Source organism: Pteropus vampyrus, unplaced genomic scaffold, assembly GCF_000151845.1.
Source record: "Pteropus vampyrus isolate Shadow unplaced genomic scaffold, Pvam_2.0 Scaffold17, whole genome shotgun sequence".
Classification (NCBI taxonomy): Eukaryota; Metazoa; Chordata; class Mammalia; order Chiroptera; family Pteropodidae; genus Pteropus; species Pteropus vampyrus.
In genome coordinates this window covers 11452860-11472477 of record NW_011888798.1, presented here as the reverse complement: position 1 = coordinate 11472477, position 19618 = coordinate 11452860, and the positions used below count along the sequence as shown (strand labels likewise).

Below are 19618 nucleotides of genomic sequence, written 5' to 3'. Positions count from 1 at the left end.
TGTGCCATGAGCCAAGGAATGCAGGTGGACTTCAGAAGCTGTAAGTCAAGGGAATGGATTCTTCTCAGGAGCCTCCAGGAGGAATGCAGCTGAGTCAACACCTTGACCTCGGAACTTCTAAACCTATTCAGACTGCTGACTTCCAGAATTGTAAGATAATAAATTTGTGTTGTTGTAAGCCACTAAACTGGTGGTATTTTGGTACAGCAGCGATAGGATATTAATACGCTTTCCCAGACTGCTCTGGGTACCACTCTCCCAAGCCTGACCTGATCCCAGCATCCTTCTTCTCTTTTCTTGTTCCTTCCCAGTCAATGTTTACTGAGCACCTCCTATGTGCTAGCTCTGTGCTTGGTACTGAGTAAAGAATTACAGAGACATACTCTCTACATTTATGAAGATGATCATCTGACCCAAAATGAGTAACAGCAAATGTTATGAAAACTACAGAGGAGGCATATGATGCCTTTTGAGGGCTGAATTTTGTGTTCCCCTCACAAATTTCTATGTTGAAGCTCTAATCAATCTTCAATGTGAAGGTATTTAAAGATGGGGCCTTTAGGAGGTATTAAAGGCATGAGGGTAGAGGCCTCATGAAAGAGATTTGCAACCTTACAAAAAGAGACACGAGAAGGACACAGTAAAAAGGCAGTAGTCCGCAAGAAAGGAAGAGACACCAGATTGGCCAACATCTTAAATCTGGGACTTTCAGTGTCCAAAACTATGAGAAGTAAATGTCCATTGCTGAAACCACTCAGTCTGTGGTGTTTGTTATAGCAGCTGGAGATGACTAAGACAACGAACATGGATGCACATCATGGGAGAGTTGGGGAGGGCCCTGACTTACTCTGTGAAGGAAGGAAGCCTAAGCTAAGACCTGAAAGATGAGGAGATGGGCTCATTCTGGAGAAGGAAGGCAGGAAGACAGCAATGTGCTTTGCAAGCAGAGGAAAGAGGGTGGGTAAAAGGGAAGTCAGAGGAGAAGTTAGGCCCAATCAGGCCCAATTCCACGTCCAATTCCAGGCCACAGCAATTTTTTTTTTTTTTTTTTTTAACTACAATCTAAAGAGAGAGGTTTCAAACAGAGAAATGACAAGATATCTAAAAACATCAGATTCCTGAGACGATATCAGGGAATGGACTCCAGAACTCAAGGAAAAACTATGGGTTCACACCTTTGAGGTTTTGATGAAATGTGCACGTTTCCCAGTCAGAGCGCATATTAATCCAACAGCTATGTGATAAACTTTTATCAGAAACAACTCGTCTCACAGTGAGCTGTCTCTGAGTAGTGCCTCGATAAAGTAGGACAATGGAGAGAAACCTGTCAGGGAGAATGGAGGGAATGGACAGCCAGGACAGAAGAAAGCCCTGCAGAAACTTGAACTGGGGTGGGCCATCTGGTGAGCAGCCCAGGCCCCAAGCAAGTGGGGACAGGCAGAGCATAATGACCCACTTCACATTTCACTCCTAGTGGCAACCCTGGATGTCTGAGCCCTCTGTCCCACCCTTGGCATCCGGCATGGGGATGGACATGACGTTTTCCTTGGCTGAGTTTACAGTCTCACAGCAGAGATAAACCTGGGCACATGCCACACTTAAGGGGTGCTAAGAGACCATGCCTGGCATGCCTCCTGAGACTTTGAGGGGAAGCAGAGGACAGGCCATCTGCTTCTCAGGAAGCCTCTGCACTTCTGGGCAGCTTGCTGCCTCCTAATTCCGTGGTGGAAAAGAACCCACTTTGGAAACAAATTCTCTCAGATTTATTTTTATGAGCCTTGAAAGCAAATATCTGCTGCTAGTCACAGTCAGAGCAGTGGAACAGAAAACAGAAAAACGTATGTATTTTGACTGAGACCCTATAATTGCCATCGAGTTGCCCCAAGGACAGGTCAGCCCTTGCGTAAATGTGCTGGTCCTTACTTGGTGACATGGCTTTGACTTCATCAGGCATAAGGGTTTTAAGGGAAACAACTAAACGCAGTATCCGGCACATAGCAAATGCAAAATAATAATAATAATTAAAAAGCACATAAAATCTTTTATTATATCCCAATTTTAACCTAAAGCAGACATTTGCTACCTAATAAGAATCTAAATGTAAATAAAACTTAAAAAATGCAAATGAAATCAGTGTCTATAAAGAAACATAAGCTCTTAATATTTATTTTGAAAAGACATTCTTTTTAATAGCAGTGAAGACCAGATATAATAAAAATGCATAATTCTGCCCCATGAATAATCAACTCCATTTTGTTGATTTGAGTGGTTCTCTGAAATAGAGGTCTTAGACCTTAAAACTATGAAGAAGTCTCATGTTTGGCCTTGAACATAGCCCAGTAAAATATTATTTTAATTTCTTTAGGAAAAAATCATTTCACAGACCTTGAGTTCAGAAATTAGAACAGTAGAATGTAGAGAGAAGGTAGTTGCAGTGAGTTAATAATGTCCTTCCAATACCTGAAGCATCATTATTCAGAAGATGATGACAGTCTAATCCCCACATCTCTTGATTAAACAAATGACAGAACAGAAGCTTGGTTTTCAGACAGGAGAGATGTTTATTAGCAATGAGGAGAGAGTCTCAGGCAGTAAAGCTATAAAATTACTTTTTCCACAGGTCTTTAAAAAAAAAGAAGATGTCTACGGCCATGCCACCCTGAACAAGCCCAATCCTGTCTGATCTCAGAAGCTAAGCAGGGTTGGGCCTGGTTAGTCCTTGGATGGGAGACCACCTAGGAAGACCAGGTGCCGTAGGCGTAAAAAATAAAACATAAGAGATTGAAAGCTGACAAGGTCTTTGCAATCTATGAGGTCAACCAAGAGTTGCCTTGCCTAAGAAAAAATAATTAATTAATCAATTAAAAATAAATAAAAAAAGAAGAAATAAATGTATCTGCTCATTTTGGTTTACATGTAATCATGCCTAGAAGTGGCTGAAGAGGAGAGACTCTTTGAGCTTCCATTCTTACCACAGGGTTCTCTTCTAGTCACAGCCAAGCAGACACACAAAAACACAAACTCCCAACAATATCTCAACTCACAGACGTCCCATCACTGGCTGAAGCTGGGCCCCTCTCAGTGCTGTCACTCACCTTCTGATCTACCAGAGGTCTGTAAGCAGAGCACTGCTGACATGAACCAGTCTCTTTTAAACTCCAAGGACACATTTTCTCTGTCCTGACATTGATTTTGGCAAAGGAATATACACTAACATTTTCCTACATCCTTGCAAATGAGCTCAGCCATCCCCTTTATAGACCAGTGATTTTTGAGACCAGAGTCAGGCTGCCTGGAAGCACCACCAAATGCAAATGGAGAAAGCTTCTCTTTCAATATCAGCCAGAAGGCAGTCCGGAAGGCAACCACAGTCCTAGTGTACGATGCCTACCAACTTAAATTTGGGACTGGTGTGCTGCTAGTGGAATTCATCCCAATGTCCAGAATAATCTTCTGAAGCAGCCTTTAACAAAAGCAAGCCGCCATCCTTTCCTCCTCAAGCAGATGGTAAGCCCCGGGTGGGTATACAGACTGAGCCTTTTGTGGCATGTGAGGTAAAGGCTGCCGGCTGCATTCTGGGCAGAGGGGTTCATTTGCATTACCAGCCCACTTACAGCATAACCGGTCTGTGTTTCAGAGTAAAGGTGCCCACCTTTCCAAAGCTGCCTCTCCCTGGCATCTGTAACAGAATTCCTGATGGGAAACCAGGCAAGCAAATTTCTCCATTCATTGTGAAGACACAAAGCACACTGAGTTTCAAAACATAACCCATGTTCGACTCTGCCTGAGAAAGCAAATATTCCTTAAGAAATATAGAGAAAGAGGAAAAGAGGACTACCATGTCTTGAATATCAACGATATGCTGGGCACTCTGCTGGACCTTTTACAAAATTTACTTTATTTAACAGCGATGGCAAGCCTACAAAGTGGTTAAGGCAACTGTTATTCTCTATTCCATGGAATATCACCTCCTCCTGCCCGCCCCCCCCAAATAAAAATAAAAAACAATTAAAAGCTGTAGGATAGTGAAGATGAAGGCTGGAATTCACAAAGAAGAAGTGGCAGAATTAGGAAACACTCTGTGTGTCCATACCTTACCTACTTCTCCACTCTTCCTTTCAATACCTCCACTCATTAGACCTTCTTGACAATCCCACCTCCCACTCCCACCAGAAAAACAACCAGGTTATCTGCCTTCCATGACCTCCCAGGGAGAGCTATAAAACCTTTGTTCAGAGAAAGATTGGTGTCGTCTTATTCGTGGTCCCAATACACAGCCTGGAAAAAAACATCCCTAAATATTTTTTAATGATGATGATGATTATGGCAGTTGGTCTCTAGAGATGGCCCCATAATGACCCAGACCTCTAGGTAGTCATGCCCTGGGACAGTCTCCTCCCTCACTGAAAATAGATTAGTCCTGTGAATCCCTATAACCTACAGAGCATGGCGGAAGTAACATTCTGCCAGTTCTAGAACTTAGCCTCAAGGTCTAGAAGCCTCTATTTTTGCCCCGAGTCACCATGTAAGAAATCCTGCTGGAGAGACCATGCGGAAAAATTGCATAGAGTGAGACAGAGACCCAGTTAGCCCAGCATCCCACTGAATCAGGCCTTCCAGCCATTCCCACCAAAGCACCAGATGTGAATGAGCCATCTTGGATACTATATGCCAGTGGAGCCCCCAGATGACTGCAGCCCCAGCCAATACCATGAACTATGAAGCTGAGCCCAGAATTGGGAGAGTACAGTGGTACAGTAAGTCCTCATTTAATGAGGACTTACTACAACTTTAAGTGAAATTATGTATAACAAAACCAATTTACCATGGGCTAATTGATATAAACAAATAAGTTCCTATGGCATTTCATCAATGTTATAATAAAAGGACATTTTGAGAACCCGCTGTAGTTGTTCTAAAACCTAAGTTTAGGGATTATTTATTATGCAGTAAAAGACTATAGTAACAATGAAGATGAAGAGGAAGGGCTATCACCATCTGAAGATGAAGAGGAAGGGCTATCACCATCTGAATCATCACTATATGCCTTCCCCTTCATATACAGCTTCTAAATTAACCTTCACTATAGTAGTTTGGGATTGGTGTTAGGATACCAATTTACGCATGAGGTTGGGTGAGCTTAAGTAAGTTATCCGAGGTTAGGTAGAGATGAGTTTGAAACTCAGCTGCAACAGCAAAACCCATTTTCTTAATAACCGTGCCATACTTTTCACACAAAAAGAACCACATAATTACCGTTCTCTGACAAAGAGGAGGAGAATGGGGCTGAAGAACAACAACAACAAAAATCTGTTGCTAATTCTTAGACACTTATTTTAAATAACATAAATGGAAGCCATGGGTTACAGTGAAAATAACTTTCAATTCGAATCCTGGAGACTTGAATTCGACTTCTGACCTAATCACTAGCTGTGTGAAACTGAACAAGCAATTTGATTACCAAAAAAGTTTCCTTTTATAAAAGTGAAAATAATAAAATGACTTCTTAGATATGTGTGGTTGTCGTGGGATCAAAATGATATGTTGAATATGAGAGACTTTTGCAAAACAACAAATAAGAAAAAAGGTCCAATGAAATGTGAAGAGATGTTGTTGAACTGAGTTTTCACCACTTCGTAGTTATCACAGAAGTTCCTAATTTCAAACTATTTGTATTTTCCTGCTTCCTTACAGGATTAAATACTATATTATTTTCAGAGCTTTGCGACACACCACTTTTTAAAAAATCGAAAATAAAACAAACTCAAAGATAACTATGTAATATATCACTTCTTGACTAATATTTTTGGAGGCAAAGCTGTGAAGAGCAGAAAATATTTGGCTTCTAGTGAATGGCTATATTTCCCATCCCCTTGATCCACTGACTTATGTGAGTTTTGTTCAGGGTTGGGGGCAGGGGATGGTGTACGGGATGTCTTTAGGGAATATGTGTGGAGAAGACTCACAGTCTTGACATAGGCAAAGAGAGGTCTCCTAGTGGTACTGGATAGCAGGAATGAAGTACAAAATAGACCATAGCTACATAGACTGTCAGGCAAGAAGTAAATATGTGAAGTTATCTGTTCTATAAATAAGATATAAGAATTCTCATAAAGAGAAACTCTTTGTCCCTTGGGTGGGACAGCTAAGAGCATTAAAATAGTCCACTGAAGTCATTACTTAAAATTCTTTTAGCAGCTCTCATTTTGTTTTAGAAAACAAATGGTATCACTGGTACTCTCACCGATTTATGAAACATTCCTTTATTGAAAGTAAACTCTAATACCAGAACAAGATAAATGCAAGAGTTTTAATGATGAACAAGTTATGTGCCAAGTCCTGACTATGAAATGACAAGTGGTGAAGAGCATGCTTTCTCTCAAAGATTCAAATGATATTTTTCCAAAGGCCCCAAAGCATATATATTTTCTAGTATATAAATAAACTAAATATTGTGACTTCTGTTTCAAAGTGGAAGGAATGATAGATAAATTAAGACTAATAAAGCAATTTGTTCAATTGCCATAATAAAAAGTTTTAAATAAACCAAGGAAAAAGTTAAAAATATCATCTGGTCTGTCTGAATTTTGAATATGTGACTTAGTTTCTGGGTAATGGTACTCATCTCTATGCTAATATATAACATGTATAATACATGTATAATACATGTGTATGCTTATACTTATGGTGACATTTTCATTTGTTCATTGAACAAAAGGGAACCTTACACACTTTTCTTAAAACTAATTACATAAAAACAGAAGCTGTGAGGAGGAAGTCAGTAAACTCTGCACGAAAATTAAGAACCCCATTTTAAAAAGTTATGCTCACAAAATAACGAATATTGTAGAGTAATTATGGTTGATTGAGTATGTCTTTGTTCCAACCTTCCTAAAATGCTGTTACAATTGTTTTATTATGAATATTAATAATATATTATTCATGTTTGCTTTTAGTTTGCTTTTATTTTGCCAAGTGACATGTATGAGACTGAAAATATGCTTAAATCCATATTTAAAAAGTCAGGGTTAATATTCTCACAAGTATAGTCAATTGTGGCTTTAAAAAAGAAAAATAAGTATAAAAATCTGGAGTGTATTATAACCATCTAATTAGAAAATGAATGTGGCCACATAGGTTGATAACATATCATTAACGATCATTATACAATTAATAAAATGAACAACATGTTCTATAACTTAAAACAAAGCAAAAATTCCCATTTAAATCTAGCATACTAGAAGTCATTCACTGACAAATGTGCCCAGATAGATTCCTCCTTCTAAGATGTGCCTTCTCTCTGTTTCCCTCATCCTTTATGTCTTCTCTTCTTGATTCATTTGCAAGAGAAGGTCATTTAACTCTAACTAACTAAATAGCTGCACAACTAGGCTGGACATATTATAGTGGTTCCATTTTTCCTCTCTACAGCCGTCAGTATATAACACACTCGTGGAACATATACAATCACTACCCACAAAGGGAAAGGAGGAATTTTGCAATTATATAGCAGATTTAACCAATATAGACACAAAGAATTTGGGCATAAACATGAACTTCTTTAGCCTGAAGTAGCCATCGTGCTCAAGGACACTGGTATGTCTACACAACACAGTTGAATGAACAATAAGATACCAACGGGCAGAGATCTGTCAAGCAAAAAGCACATCGAAACACATCTCTGGGTTTTCAAGTCCATGGGAAGTGCAAATAAGCAATATAATTGGAGAACCCAAAGGATTCAGACACTTTATGGAAGAGTAAACAATAGCAGAGAAAAACACAAAAATATTCGTGCTAATGACCACTACTATGCTGAATCATTTGCAAACTCCCAAATACATGAATGGAGGTATAATAGGTATAGAAATGTAAAAAAAAATAATTTAAAGAATAAGTTATTAATTAAGCAGTTGAATGCATTTATATTCATAATATGTAAGAAAACTGGGAAGCTTATCATAACTAATTTCTCCGATAAACGATTCTAGAGAAAAAGTGGCCAAGCTTTTCATTTTATATCATTGCTTTATACTGCTGCTGTCTTTAGAAAAGAGTGTTAAGTATATTTCTCAAAAACAGAAAATAGTCATGGGAAAAGAAAAATCATTGTTCTGTGTAATCCAATGTGAAAACCAAAAGCCAGATGCATAATTTCCTGCACATAGATTAAACAGAATGTGAAGACTGTGATGGACAGACCTATAGTCCGGTCCTGGGAGACCAAACAGACAAATGATGAAACTCAACATCATACACTGAAATCTCTGCATCTCTATAGATGAATAAACTCAAGGGAGCTGGCAGCAAGATCTGCGTGACTTGTATACTGTGCCCAATGTCATTTCTAATAAAGAAATGACATTGTTTTCATTACATAGTACATTACATGTACTATGTTTTCAGTACATTTTTATTAAGAGAGCATTTGGACTATAGAGAACCACCCCCCTAAAAAGGTACATGCCTGCAAAGACATCACTCTCTCATCAGGTTTGGAGTACATTAGGAGTACTTCACTGCTTTTGACTGGCATGTAGAAGATATAGAAGTTCAGAAATCTGTACAGAGTTTGCTGCATGAGGCTCCCAATGCAAAAGAATCTAATGGTTTGGAGCCATTCTTGATTCTCCCACCTTGGCAACTCATCTTCATCTGGTCATCTGAAAATCAGCAGAGTTTATGCACTCTAATAACTCATGCAATCTATGCATTCTTTTCCATTTTCATGTCACCCCCTAAGACAGGCTGTTATTGTGTCTACTGGACAAAGCCAGTGTCCTAATCATCCTGTGGAACTCCTCAGATCCCACTATGTATCATTTTCAGTTTCACGTTCACCTTTCACTCATTATAGGCTCTGACTCAAAATCATCAATGGCCTCCAACACCATTTCTCCAACTAGGCATCACAGACAACTGTCTTCCCAAGATGCTCCAATAAAAATGAATTTGGTGATCAAAAATATTTTGGGAAAGTCTAAGAGATTAACAATGCAGATTACCATATTAAAGCCTCTGAGATCTTCTGCAGAAGAGAACATTTGAAAAAGTTTCTTTCAGCTTTTCTTACTGTCCAACCATGGGAACTTGTTTGACCAACACACCTCAGCAGAAATACTCGTCCAAGGAGAGATGTGTTCGGAAATGCTAGCTCAGAGGATGAAGTTCACGTTGCTTAGTATGCATGAACTGACCCGTACTAATGCATCACCCACAACCTACCAACTTTAGCTCCCACTCCTCTTCCATGGAGGCCCAAGTGCTTGCCTCAGGGCCTGAGGGCAAGCCCTCTCCTGATGAGATCTCTCTCTCCCCATCCAAGTCCAGCTGGGGTCAGCTCACGCTCTCCTTCCCCAGAAAGCCCATTTCAACCACCCTGGCCCTCATTCTTTGCTTCGCCTTCCAACCTCCTGTTTATGTTGATTTCTTTTTTCTATTTCACCAGCTTCATACTCAGTGTTTTTGGTATCTTACAGGTCTGTCTGATTTCTCCACATAGATTATAAATTCCTTAAGGGCATTTGTATTTTATAATTTTATAACTAACATAAGTAATTACATTTTATAACATAGTGATGAATCCTATGAATTCATGAAGTCTGGGACAAGGTCTTGTGCAATGCCACATATTAAATAAATTATATCTTTTAATGAAAATAAGATGGATTTCCCCCAAATAAGTCAGTGTAGAAAGAGAAAGAGGGAGATCTTGTTAAGGCAGAATGAAATTCTCAGAGCGATTATAACTTAGCAAAGTGGGTGAGGGGTGTCCACGAAAAAAGCATTGAATTCCCAAACTTCTACAAAATAATCACCAGTGCTGAAATGTCTGAAGTGAAACCACAGACACAAGACCATCTACACCAAACCCTAAAAGGGACTGTCTGCTAAAAAGGAAAACATGTCCCCTAATCTGATCTAAGGTAGATATGATGATTTTCAGGAAGATAAGAAAAAGGATAGGCCTTTTGGGGGTATGTTAAATCCCAAATCAGATGGTTTTCTAATTCCTAATACAGTAAATTCCTAAATCTCTTTACTTATTTTTCTCCCTGCCCTCTACTCAACAATATTTACTGAATACTTACTAGGTACTGATCTCTGAGCAATAAAAACAACTGGAAATGTCTCAGAGAAAATCAGGATAAAGTTTCAGGTACAAAAGAACAAAGGTTTCTAAGTTCTGAAAGTCTTAATGAAATGAAAAAAAAAAAAACCAGTTTTAAATAGCATATTGATGTAACAAAGATGAGATAGCCTAAAATAAGTAATACCTAAAAACTGTCAAAAACAGGAAGTGGGCAGAAGTACAGTGTCGAATTTGTGTATTTCTTTTGTTTACTTATTTCTTTTGAGGACTAACGATTTCATGTCACTAAATGTTCAGTATTAGATTAATAATGGACACTGGTCACAGTCTCTCTAAGTCCAACACATTGCCTGAGCCATGGTAGGTACCTAATTAACAGTATGTTGAATCAACCAATGAATGAACGAGTGAATGAAATAAGGCAGGAAAACAAGTGCATAGAAATTCTGTGTTTGGTTGGAACGTTTCTGTTGCTGATTCCTCTAAACTGGAACACAGTGGATGGTGAGTTGTAAAGATCAATCTTCTTGAGTTAAACATATTTCCCTTAAAAATACCATTATGAAAGATTAAAATTCATATGCACAATAAAATATTTAGGTAGCTTATGTGAGTCCTCATTCATGTTACAGTAATTCAGGCAAATTTAGGGTTCCTAATACAAAAGCACCACTCCAGAAATTTGAGAAGAAAGGCCATTTTATACAATTTCAATAGAAAAAAAAAGTGGAGAGTGACAGCTGAGATTGGACACTTGCCATTTGGGAGGAATTGGGGAGAACCACACTACAATATTAGAATATTACTATGTTTTGGTTAAAAAACATAACAAGAAGTAACTAAAAGGAAAAACAAAAGAACAGTCTAGGAGTCAAGTTGATCTGAATTTGCATCAGGTGAAATGTGTTACAGACTGTATCTGACTATTACGTCAATAGGCTGAACAAATCTACGTTGTTTTATAATGCCACACTTACCATCTGACACATGCACATGTGTGTTTATAAAAGTTGATAGGAATTAAATTGGAGAAAATGTTGCTAGCCTAAATCTCATGTAATAGAAAAAAAAGAAATAAATTAGAAAGATTATTGATGATAACATGGTCATTAGACTAACAAAGAACCTTCCAAGGGAAGTAAGATATTTTTCCTGGAGGCATTTGCAATAAAAATGAATAAAGAACTGAGAAAGGGAAGAGAATAAATTCCTTGCTGGCTAGTGAACAAAGCCCAGTTTTTTCTTTCTCTCATTTCTATAATTCTGTGAACAGAGTGTAGGCAAGATCAAGAGAGTGTTGAACCCAAATAAAATCATGGATAAGGTAGTTATTAAATAAATCACATTCAACATTTCCAAATAATTCATTCAAAGCACTAGCAAAAACCACCTGAGGTCGGCTTGTCTGGTAAGGATAACTCACTCCTTAGCAACCCACAATATTTTGTTAATAACACCACTATGAAACTTAAGTTCACCTTATTATATATCTCTATAACAGGGAAAATGACATCTGTCTCACAGATATCAAGACTGCTACCTTTTTAATAAAAATGTGTCTGAAACACAATAGGGCTTGGTAAGTGGCAGGTGTCTTTAATATGATGATGTTTAGTATTAAGCTGTTATTATTATCTCTTATCAATACTTCCTCTCTTCCAGAGGACTAGAATTGTATTTCATCTGTGCATCCCTTGCTGCCAGCACCATGACTTTCTCAGGCATTAGATGAATTTAATGTTTACTGAAACTTTCTAGTTTTATCTTATAAAGTATTCACATCTCAAAGAGAGACTGGATATCATCTCGCCTCATACATGTGGAAAGCACGTGCTCCTTCTGAAAGCAGCTGTAATTGCTATAACTTCCCTGTAATAGTTATTTTCTGTGGGGTGCTGGGAGATGAGGTGAATGTGAAAAAGTCAATCTTATTAGGTCCCAACCAATATAAAAATAACACTGAGAGACCATAGCAGATAGTACATACAAATCTTTTTATACATTAGGTACTGTTCTAAGCCCTTGATATATGTTAGAATTTATTCTTAACAACTTATAAATGTATATAATAGGTTTTTTTTCCAATTTAAAAGGAAAAAAAACAAAAAAAAGTAAAAAAAATAAAAAACCTGCCCCAAAACAAAACAAAAAAAAGAAGGTGTCAGGATCTAGGCCGAGGTCTACAAGGACTCTCAAATTTGAACTTGTAACTGCCTGCTGTGAAAGATTCAGTTTTAGTAACATTCCAAGTCCACAATCCACTTAGAAGCCTGTCTTACTTATAGCAGTAAGTGCTATTACATATTTTTAACATCTTCTAACACAGCATAAAATAATTTGTTTCTCTCCCTTCCTCAAAACCCTCCGCACCTGCTACAGTACCTGAGAACCAAGGCACTGGTATCCTTCTTAAAACATTTTGTAGTTGTGTTCATGTGAAATAATTTAAAACAGCTATGCTCTCTGAGATGCAATGAATTCAGAGAGACTGTTTAGTTATGCATTACCACCTACTGTCCAAGAAGTTTGAGCTGAAGGGGACACTGAAAACAGACTTCATTGGGAGAAGGAAGGTGGAAGAGTGTAAATTCAAGGAAGCAATGTTCATAGGTTATATGCAAATACTACTCCATTTTATATAAGAGATTGAGCACCTATGGATTTGGTATCTGGTGGGGTCTTGGAACCAATCCTCTGTGGATACAGAAAGACGACTGTAATAGGCTTGAGTAACAAATTCTCCACCAAGACAAAACAAAATTAAAAAACAACAAAAACAACCCTGTATATCTAAAAGTTCCCACAAAGCCTCATGGTACTAAACAATAAAAAGCTTCCTTGGATGTCTCCATTCTTTCCTAATAACAGAACTCACCCTACAATTACTCTCTTGGTTTATGTGTTACCTCGCCATATACACAGCCAGCCCCATAATAAGCTCCCTATGGTATACTACTTTGCTTGTAAAATTTCTTTGAATAAAACTTTTCCAAATGATAAACAAAAGGATTAGCATTATATTTGAAATGGCAACCCAATCTTATAAGTATCAGATGGAATTCTAGAAGTCATTTTGAAGAAAAGTCATAAATGACATTCACAGCTGAGAAATAAAAATGACTGCCCTCTGTGTTGAAAGAGATGAGAAAATGAACGAATCTACATGAAGGCCTTCTGCACATTCTCTCTATATAATCATGCACCGTATAATGATGTGTCTGTCAATGACAGACTACATACAGAATGGTGGTCCCATAAGATTATACCAAAGCTGGCAAAAAAAAAAAAAAAGGGAGCTGAAAAATTCCTATCACCTAGTGACATGGTAGCTGTAGTATCACTGAAGCTCAACACATTACTGACGTGTTTGTAGTGATGCCAGTGCAAACAAACCTACTGCACTGCCAGTTGTATTAAAGTATAGCACATACAATCACAGTAGTTGGCTATACCACCAGTTTTGTGTAAGTGCACTCTATGATGTTAGCACAATGATAAAATCACCTAAGGACACATTTCTCGGAATACATCCCTGTCGTTAAGTGGTGCATGACTGTAAATAATAAAAAGGAGAAACTGTCATTTATCCACCTGAGATATTCCCTGTTTTCAAAGTAATGGGTAAAAATGATACAAGACTTGATTGTCTTCATATGGTTCAGACAAGGCATACAAACTCATTTCTTATGCTCTAAGTACAGAAAATTACTCCATTTCTAAAGTAAATATATACTAGAAAACTTGCCGATATCTCAAGAATGCCTTGTAGCTAAAGAAACTTCATTGCCTACTCATTTTGCTTAATTTTCTAGACTCCCAGCAACTTTGTGCTAACACTTTCATCTTATTTATGTCCAAGGATAAGGCAATAGTCCAGAACCTTGAAATGTTTCCACATCCAGCAACCAGCAATTCACTGAGGAACCACGGTCTCAGAATGGAGTTTCTCCCCATGATGACTTCCTGGTAATGTACATGTTACATGCATTTCACTTATCTTTTACAAGCTACATTCCTATAACTAAGCTTCATAAGCTTCTTCTGAGTTGTTTATTCTGTGTTTTAAAGCTCTGTCAGCTTTTGGGATGATTTGTACGATTCTTTTTCTTTTTGGTTAAGCGAGACTGGTGAGCATTACTGGGCCTTTAGGTAGAACCCCTGCTATTTAAAATTTCTGCTGCTGGGATTAAAGGAGATAATATCTATCAAAGCCTTTTATAAACTGTAAAGTCCTGGTCAAATGTAGTGTGCTACAATATTAACCGTCAGGGCAATAACCACAATCTAGCTGTAACGTGGGCTTCAAAATGCTGATAGTCATTTGGGCCTTGTCTTTGCTTCATTCCCAATCCAGGGCCTACACTAGTACCAACACAGCAGAGCCTCTCAAGAAAGTTTTGTTTGGATCAGTAAATGAATGACTCTAAAACATCACGCGGTTTTCTAAATTAATGTCGACAGGCAAAACAAAGTTAGGCATGACAATTTAGATAATGAAAATACTCTGCCAAAATACTGAGGTGCTGAGAAAAAATACTGCAAAACAAAAAGTTCTTCTGAAAATAACTTGTTTGATAATAAAATCCAGCCCTTTGCAGTTAGCACTGGGGAGGAAGAGAAGGCGACAGATTGGGGCAGGAATTTCTATTAGCCTAGAAAATGTGTATTAGTTCAAATGGCCTAAAGGAGGAGGCTGCCATCCCAGAAAAAGGAAGGGGTAATGTTTTTGAGGGGGTTAAAATGTAAAAACACATAAATGGAAGCAGCAAAGGTTATCTCAGCACTGAGCAGGCTTAATCCCCAGACACTATCTTTTTAGTGTCTAATTTGCAGGCTTAATCCCCAGACACTATCTTTCTAGTAGAAATGACACAGACTCTGTGGGAGGATGGAAGGGTCTGCAGTGGGAAGAGAGCAGTAGCTGAAGAAGAGGTATTGATATGGAATGAATTATTTTTGGAAAATGCTTTCATGAGCATAGGCAGAAGTAGTTCTGGTCATTAAAAAGGTTAACCACTTTAAGTACCTCTGTGTAGGGAAGGGTGTGTGAGCAGGTGGGGAATGAAAATAGAAAAGAAGATGGCAGTGTCTAGGAACAGGGGGCCTCCTTTAACCGACAACAGAAACCTGGAGAATAAGAAGGGAAACTCTGGGGCGGCTGTTGGTTACTCCTGAAAGCAAAGCGCTAGCACTGAATTTAACCCAAGGAGATGAGGATATCCTAAAGGCCCCTTTTTATTATGGGGTGGGGGACGGGTGGGGCCTAGGAGAGAAAGACCAAACTGCCTGCTACTCGGGCGGTCCATAGGGCTCCAGAGGTAGGGAGAGCCCCTGCACCAGTGCCCGCTAAGCTCCAAAAAATATCGTATTTCTGTCCATCAATCAACATTAAGCTGCTCTGGGGGCTGGGCTTTCTGCACAGGCAGTTGCCAGTAGCAACAGGGCACACACTCACAGCTCCTGCCGGGCTGGGGCGGCAGCAGCAGCAAGGAGATGGAGAGCGGCCAGGGCTAGAGGTCCTGAGTTGTTGTGTAGACAAGGTCAGGGACCCATTGGTGATGGGGAGGGTGGGAGGAGTTGGGAAGCAACTATGGCAGGTGGAGGCCGGCACACCCCGCTGGGGCCAGCTCAGGCAGTGGTCCAGGCCGCTGGGCCCTGGGGTTGGGAGTTGGAGAGTCTGGTGGCACAGCAATGCCTTTGCCAAATACAGCATCTTCCTGCCCTCTTGGAGATGCCTCGTTCTGTGGACACCTGGACACAAGAGCCAAGGCCAAGGGGCAGAAGAAGTGCTGATCCTGCTCCTGGGAGGGTTGGAGTACCCAAGATCCAACGACTCCCTGCCACCCCTCTACACCCGTAAGCAGGAGTCTCTGGAGGATGCCAACGTGGAATTCTGTCTGCACGTGTGCGTGTTTTCATTTGTATTTCCAGCACAAAAGGGGTAGGACCCACAGGTGGAAAGGGGTGTGTGTGTGCGTGCGTGCGCGCACGTTACGCGGGGCAGAGGCTGTGTGGGACCTGGAAAGTGGATGACAGCACACACACCCATCTGGTTCCCACGCGCAGTCCTGCCTGGGGTGCCCAGGTGCTCGGACTCTTGAAAAAGAGCCCATAACCTCACGCCACCTCCCTGAACTTCTCCCCCTGCCGTTGGGATCCGGTAAGGTGGAAATGAAGGGCGACAGTGAGGGAGGGCGGTAGAGGGCAGAGATGAACCCAGGAGCTCACAGAGGGAGGCACAGAAACAGGGAGTCAGCAGGGGCTAGAGAGCAAAAGGACCGGGAGAGGACACGGCAGCCTTGTGCTGGGGGCGCGCCTGAAAGGGGAGCGGGTTGGCTTCTCCTTACCTGGCCTGTGTTGGAGCATTTTGCAGTGGGTTGGGGGCAGGGTGGGCGCCGCCCCCACCCGGGGGGCAGAGGCTGCAGGGCTGTCACTTCGGGGACAGCAAGGCGCTGGCCGCAGAGTCCCGAGTTGGCAAACTTGCCATGCCCGGAGCGCGGAGCGCGTGGAGGGAGCCTGGGCCACGCGCACTCCACAGCCAGCCCGGGGCTCGGGGTAGCCAGGACACCGTGCTCCCTCGCGCTCTTCCGCTTTGTGTTCCACTGGTCCCCCTGCGCCTGCCTCCGGGTGTCCCCGCGCCCTCTCAGCAATGGGATGTTTCACTGGCGTTCCGAGAGCCCTCAGGTCTGCCTGTGACTTTCTTCCAGGAGACGCGCGTTAAACAGCTGCCCAGGAGCGCCTGGCCGGGCTGCGCTGGTGCGCTTGTACTAGGCGGCTCCGGCCCATAGATTCCCGCCCCCCACCGTCTCCCCCTCCCCGCCCCTCCGCCGCCCCCCCATCAGAAGCTGCTTAGGATCGGGCTGTCAAATCCAGCCCATCTGCTGCAATCATAATCAGTCTCAACCGAACGGTTCTGACAAATCTCCGCCTGGAGCCGGAGTTGGGGAAGCTGGTGGGTGAGGGGTAGGGAGGGGCGGAGGGGGCGACAGGGACCGGGTGCCGGGAGACGGGGGCGTAGAGGCCTCTATTGTCTGCCCCAAACAGAGGAACTGAAAAGGGAAATAGGGATCCCAAAGGGGAACTACTGCTTTCCTTTCCCACTTCCTAGTAAGAAAAACCAACCGGTCTTGGCATGCCCCACCCCCACCCCAAACCGCTGCTTGCTGTGTCCCGGTGGGACGAATTTCTGCTAATGAACTAGACAAACAGGTCCTGTAATATTATCATCAGGCTGACCCAGAGACTGGCACAGATATTCAAAGTATTGTAATTGGCAGGTAAGAGCTGGAACTAACAGTCATTTGTTTGGAGTCAGAAGTTGTTTCCCAAGTACATTTGAAAATAAAGCTCATGGAGAGAGAACTGGAGTGTAACTGGCAAAGAAAAGCTAGAGGTCTTTGGCCTCCTGTTGGCATTTTGAGAGATCAAAGGAAAATCTGCTTTGGGCAAGAAAATGCTGAACTCAGTTTAGCCCCATTTTGCATTTAAAGAATTCTCATAACTTTTTTCCATTTTCTCGTGGAAATGTTTTTTTTAAGTGCTATTTTATTAGAAAATAATTACTTCTAAAACCGATATTTTGAAAAAAATAAAACAGTTTCTTCTGCAGGTAAAATAATGTGGTACTTTCAATAATATACTTTGAAGTACTTTAATATGCCACTTCAATATAACCACACATATTTCTACCCGTGATAGGCTTACAAAGATTATGGATATTTTTTAAATAATAAAAATAACAGTAGTTCTAGATGTACATAAACAAGTCTTAAAGCATAAAGAATACATACAACCAATTGGATTATGCCTGGTTTGGTACATTCTTCTCAAGTGCTGGGAAATGTTCAATTATTCTAACAGTATTTGCTAGGAAAATTATTTGTTGGGGAAACAAATCACCAGTTGAGAAGTCGAAGGGGAAAATCTGTAAGTCATTTATTCAGATAGGTGTAAGACATAGGCAAAAATAAGTACACTACACTGTAGAAATTGAATATAGTTTAATTTAAAACTGTTCAAATCATTATTTTGCTTTATGTTGTAGTTGAGAAATGTGGGCAAGCCACATTAAGCACCCACTTATCTAAGCAGAGACTGTCTTCTACTTATTTTATAGCTCAGTGGTGCTTACCACAGCACTATGGGTGCTCCATGAACACTGATGGTTGGAAGTTTTCATTTACAAGTCAGGATTAAAATCATATACATCACTGTGACTTGATAGGTGAGGTAAAACGAATTTCAAGTGTTACATTCCCCAGTAAATAAATAATATGAGTCAAGGACAACTAGTTCGATATGATTGTGCCTGGTGAGATCTACGAACAGCAATGAGGCAGTAGGAATGGAACACAGTGAGGGGAGAGAGTTAATGGATGTAGGCTTAGAGGACAGATCATTAGGTGGGGCTAACAAGCCAACTTAAGGACACTGGTTTTTACTCTGAGTAATATGGGGAGGACACAGACACAGAGGTTTTGAGCAGAGGAGTTTCATGATCTGACTTTTGTTTAATGGATCACTCTAGCTATCACATTGTGAATTAATTATAGGAGAAAAAGGAAGAATAGGGGAAATCTGATATTAGGCTATTGCAAGAATCTACATTAGAGGGGATAAGAAAGATAATGAGAATAACAAGAAAGATAATGAGAATTGATGGCAATTTTGGATTATTTTGAATTTAGAGCCAAAAGTACTTGCTCAGAGGAGGGGTTGGGGCGGGGATGGGGGGGGGGGAAGGCAGGATTAGAGAATAACTCCAAGTGTTGGGCCTTAGCAGCCAAATGGATGGAGATGCTATTAATTGAAATGGGGAAGACTATAAGGTAGAGCAAACTTTGGTGGATGAATCAGGGGTTCAGTTTTGTATGTGTTAAGATTGAGATGCCTATTAAGTTAAATTTTAAAAATAGTTAATTTATGTAAAACTCTTAGAATAGTCTCTGACTTTTTAAAAGCACCATATAAATGTCTGTGGTGGTGGAGCTTATGTTAAGGGGTTTGTATTGGTGGTTGTTATTGTTATTATTGATGTTTGCCAGCTGAAATAAGATATTGAGTAGGCAGTCAAATAAATATTCAAGTATAGTGTTCAGGGCACCCGTCCAGGGTGAAGATATAAACTGAGGAAGTACAGACAAATCAAATCCATCAGAGGGGGGCCATTAAGTCTGTGAGTACAGTTAGAAAAGAGATGTTTGAGGATTACATCCTGAAAGGCACTTCAACTGTAAAAATGTCAAGAAGATGACCCACCCCAAGTGGCAGCCAGTGAGAGAGAAGGCAAACCAGGGGAGTGGGCTCCCCTAGCAACCTAGTAAAGAAGGTATTTCAAGAAGAAGGAATGATCTGCTAGTCATAGTTTCATGATATGATTTTCTCCATAGAATATCCAGAAGAACATATAGAAAAGCAATGATAGAGTTTATCAAAGTTATTGGATAAATTCATTGTCTGTTGCATATTTAAAATACAACATCCAGGGTGTCCGAATACCTAGATAAGGATCAGGCACAGGGTAGC

At 40.4% G+C, this 19618-nt stretch overlaps 1 protein-coding gene and 1 pseudogene across 2 annotated transcripts in view; one reads left to right on the top strand and one right to left on the bottom strand.

Moving 5' to 3' along the window:
• NCKAP5 (NCK associated protein 5) overlaps positions 1–19618 on the bottom strand; it is a 720600-nt gene that overhangs the window by 567169 nt on the left and 133813 nt on the right. Inside the window, exon 1 of one of the 2 annotated variants that reach the window (XM_023527518.1) lies at positions 16441–16564. The exons of the other annotated variant lie outside the window; for it this stretch is intronic. The gene's annotated coding sequence lies outside the window, so the exon portion shown is untranslated. Of the gene's footprint in view, positions 1–16440; positions 16565–19618 lie in introns of those variants that run through there. 2 annotated transcript variants of the gene reach the window in all.
• Positions 2642–2760, top strand: LOC111736096 (annotated as a pseudogene).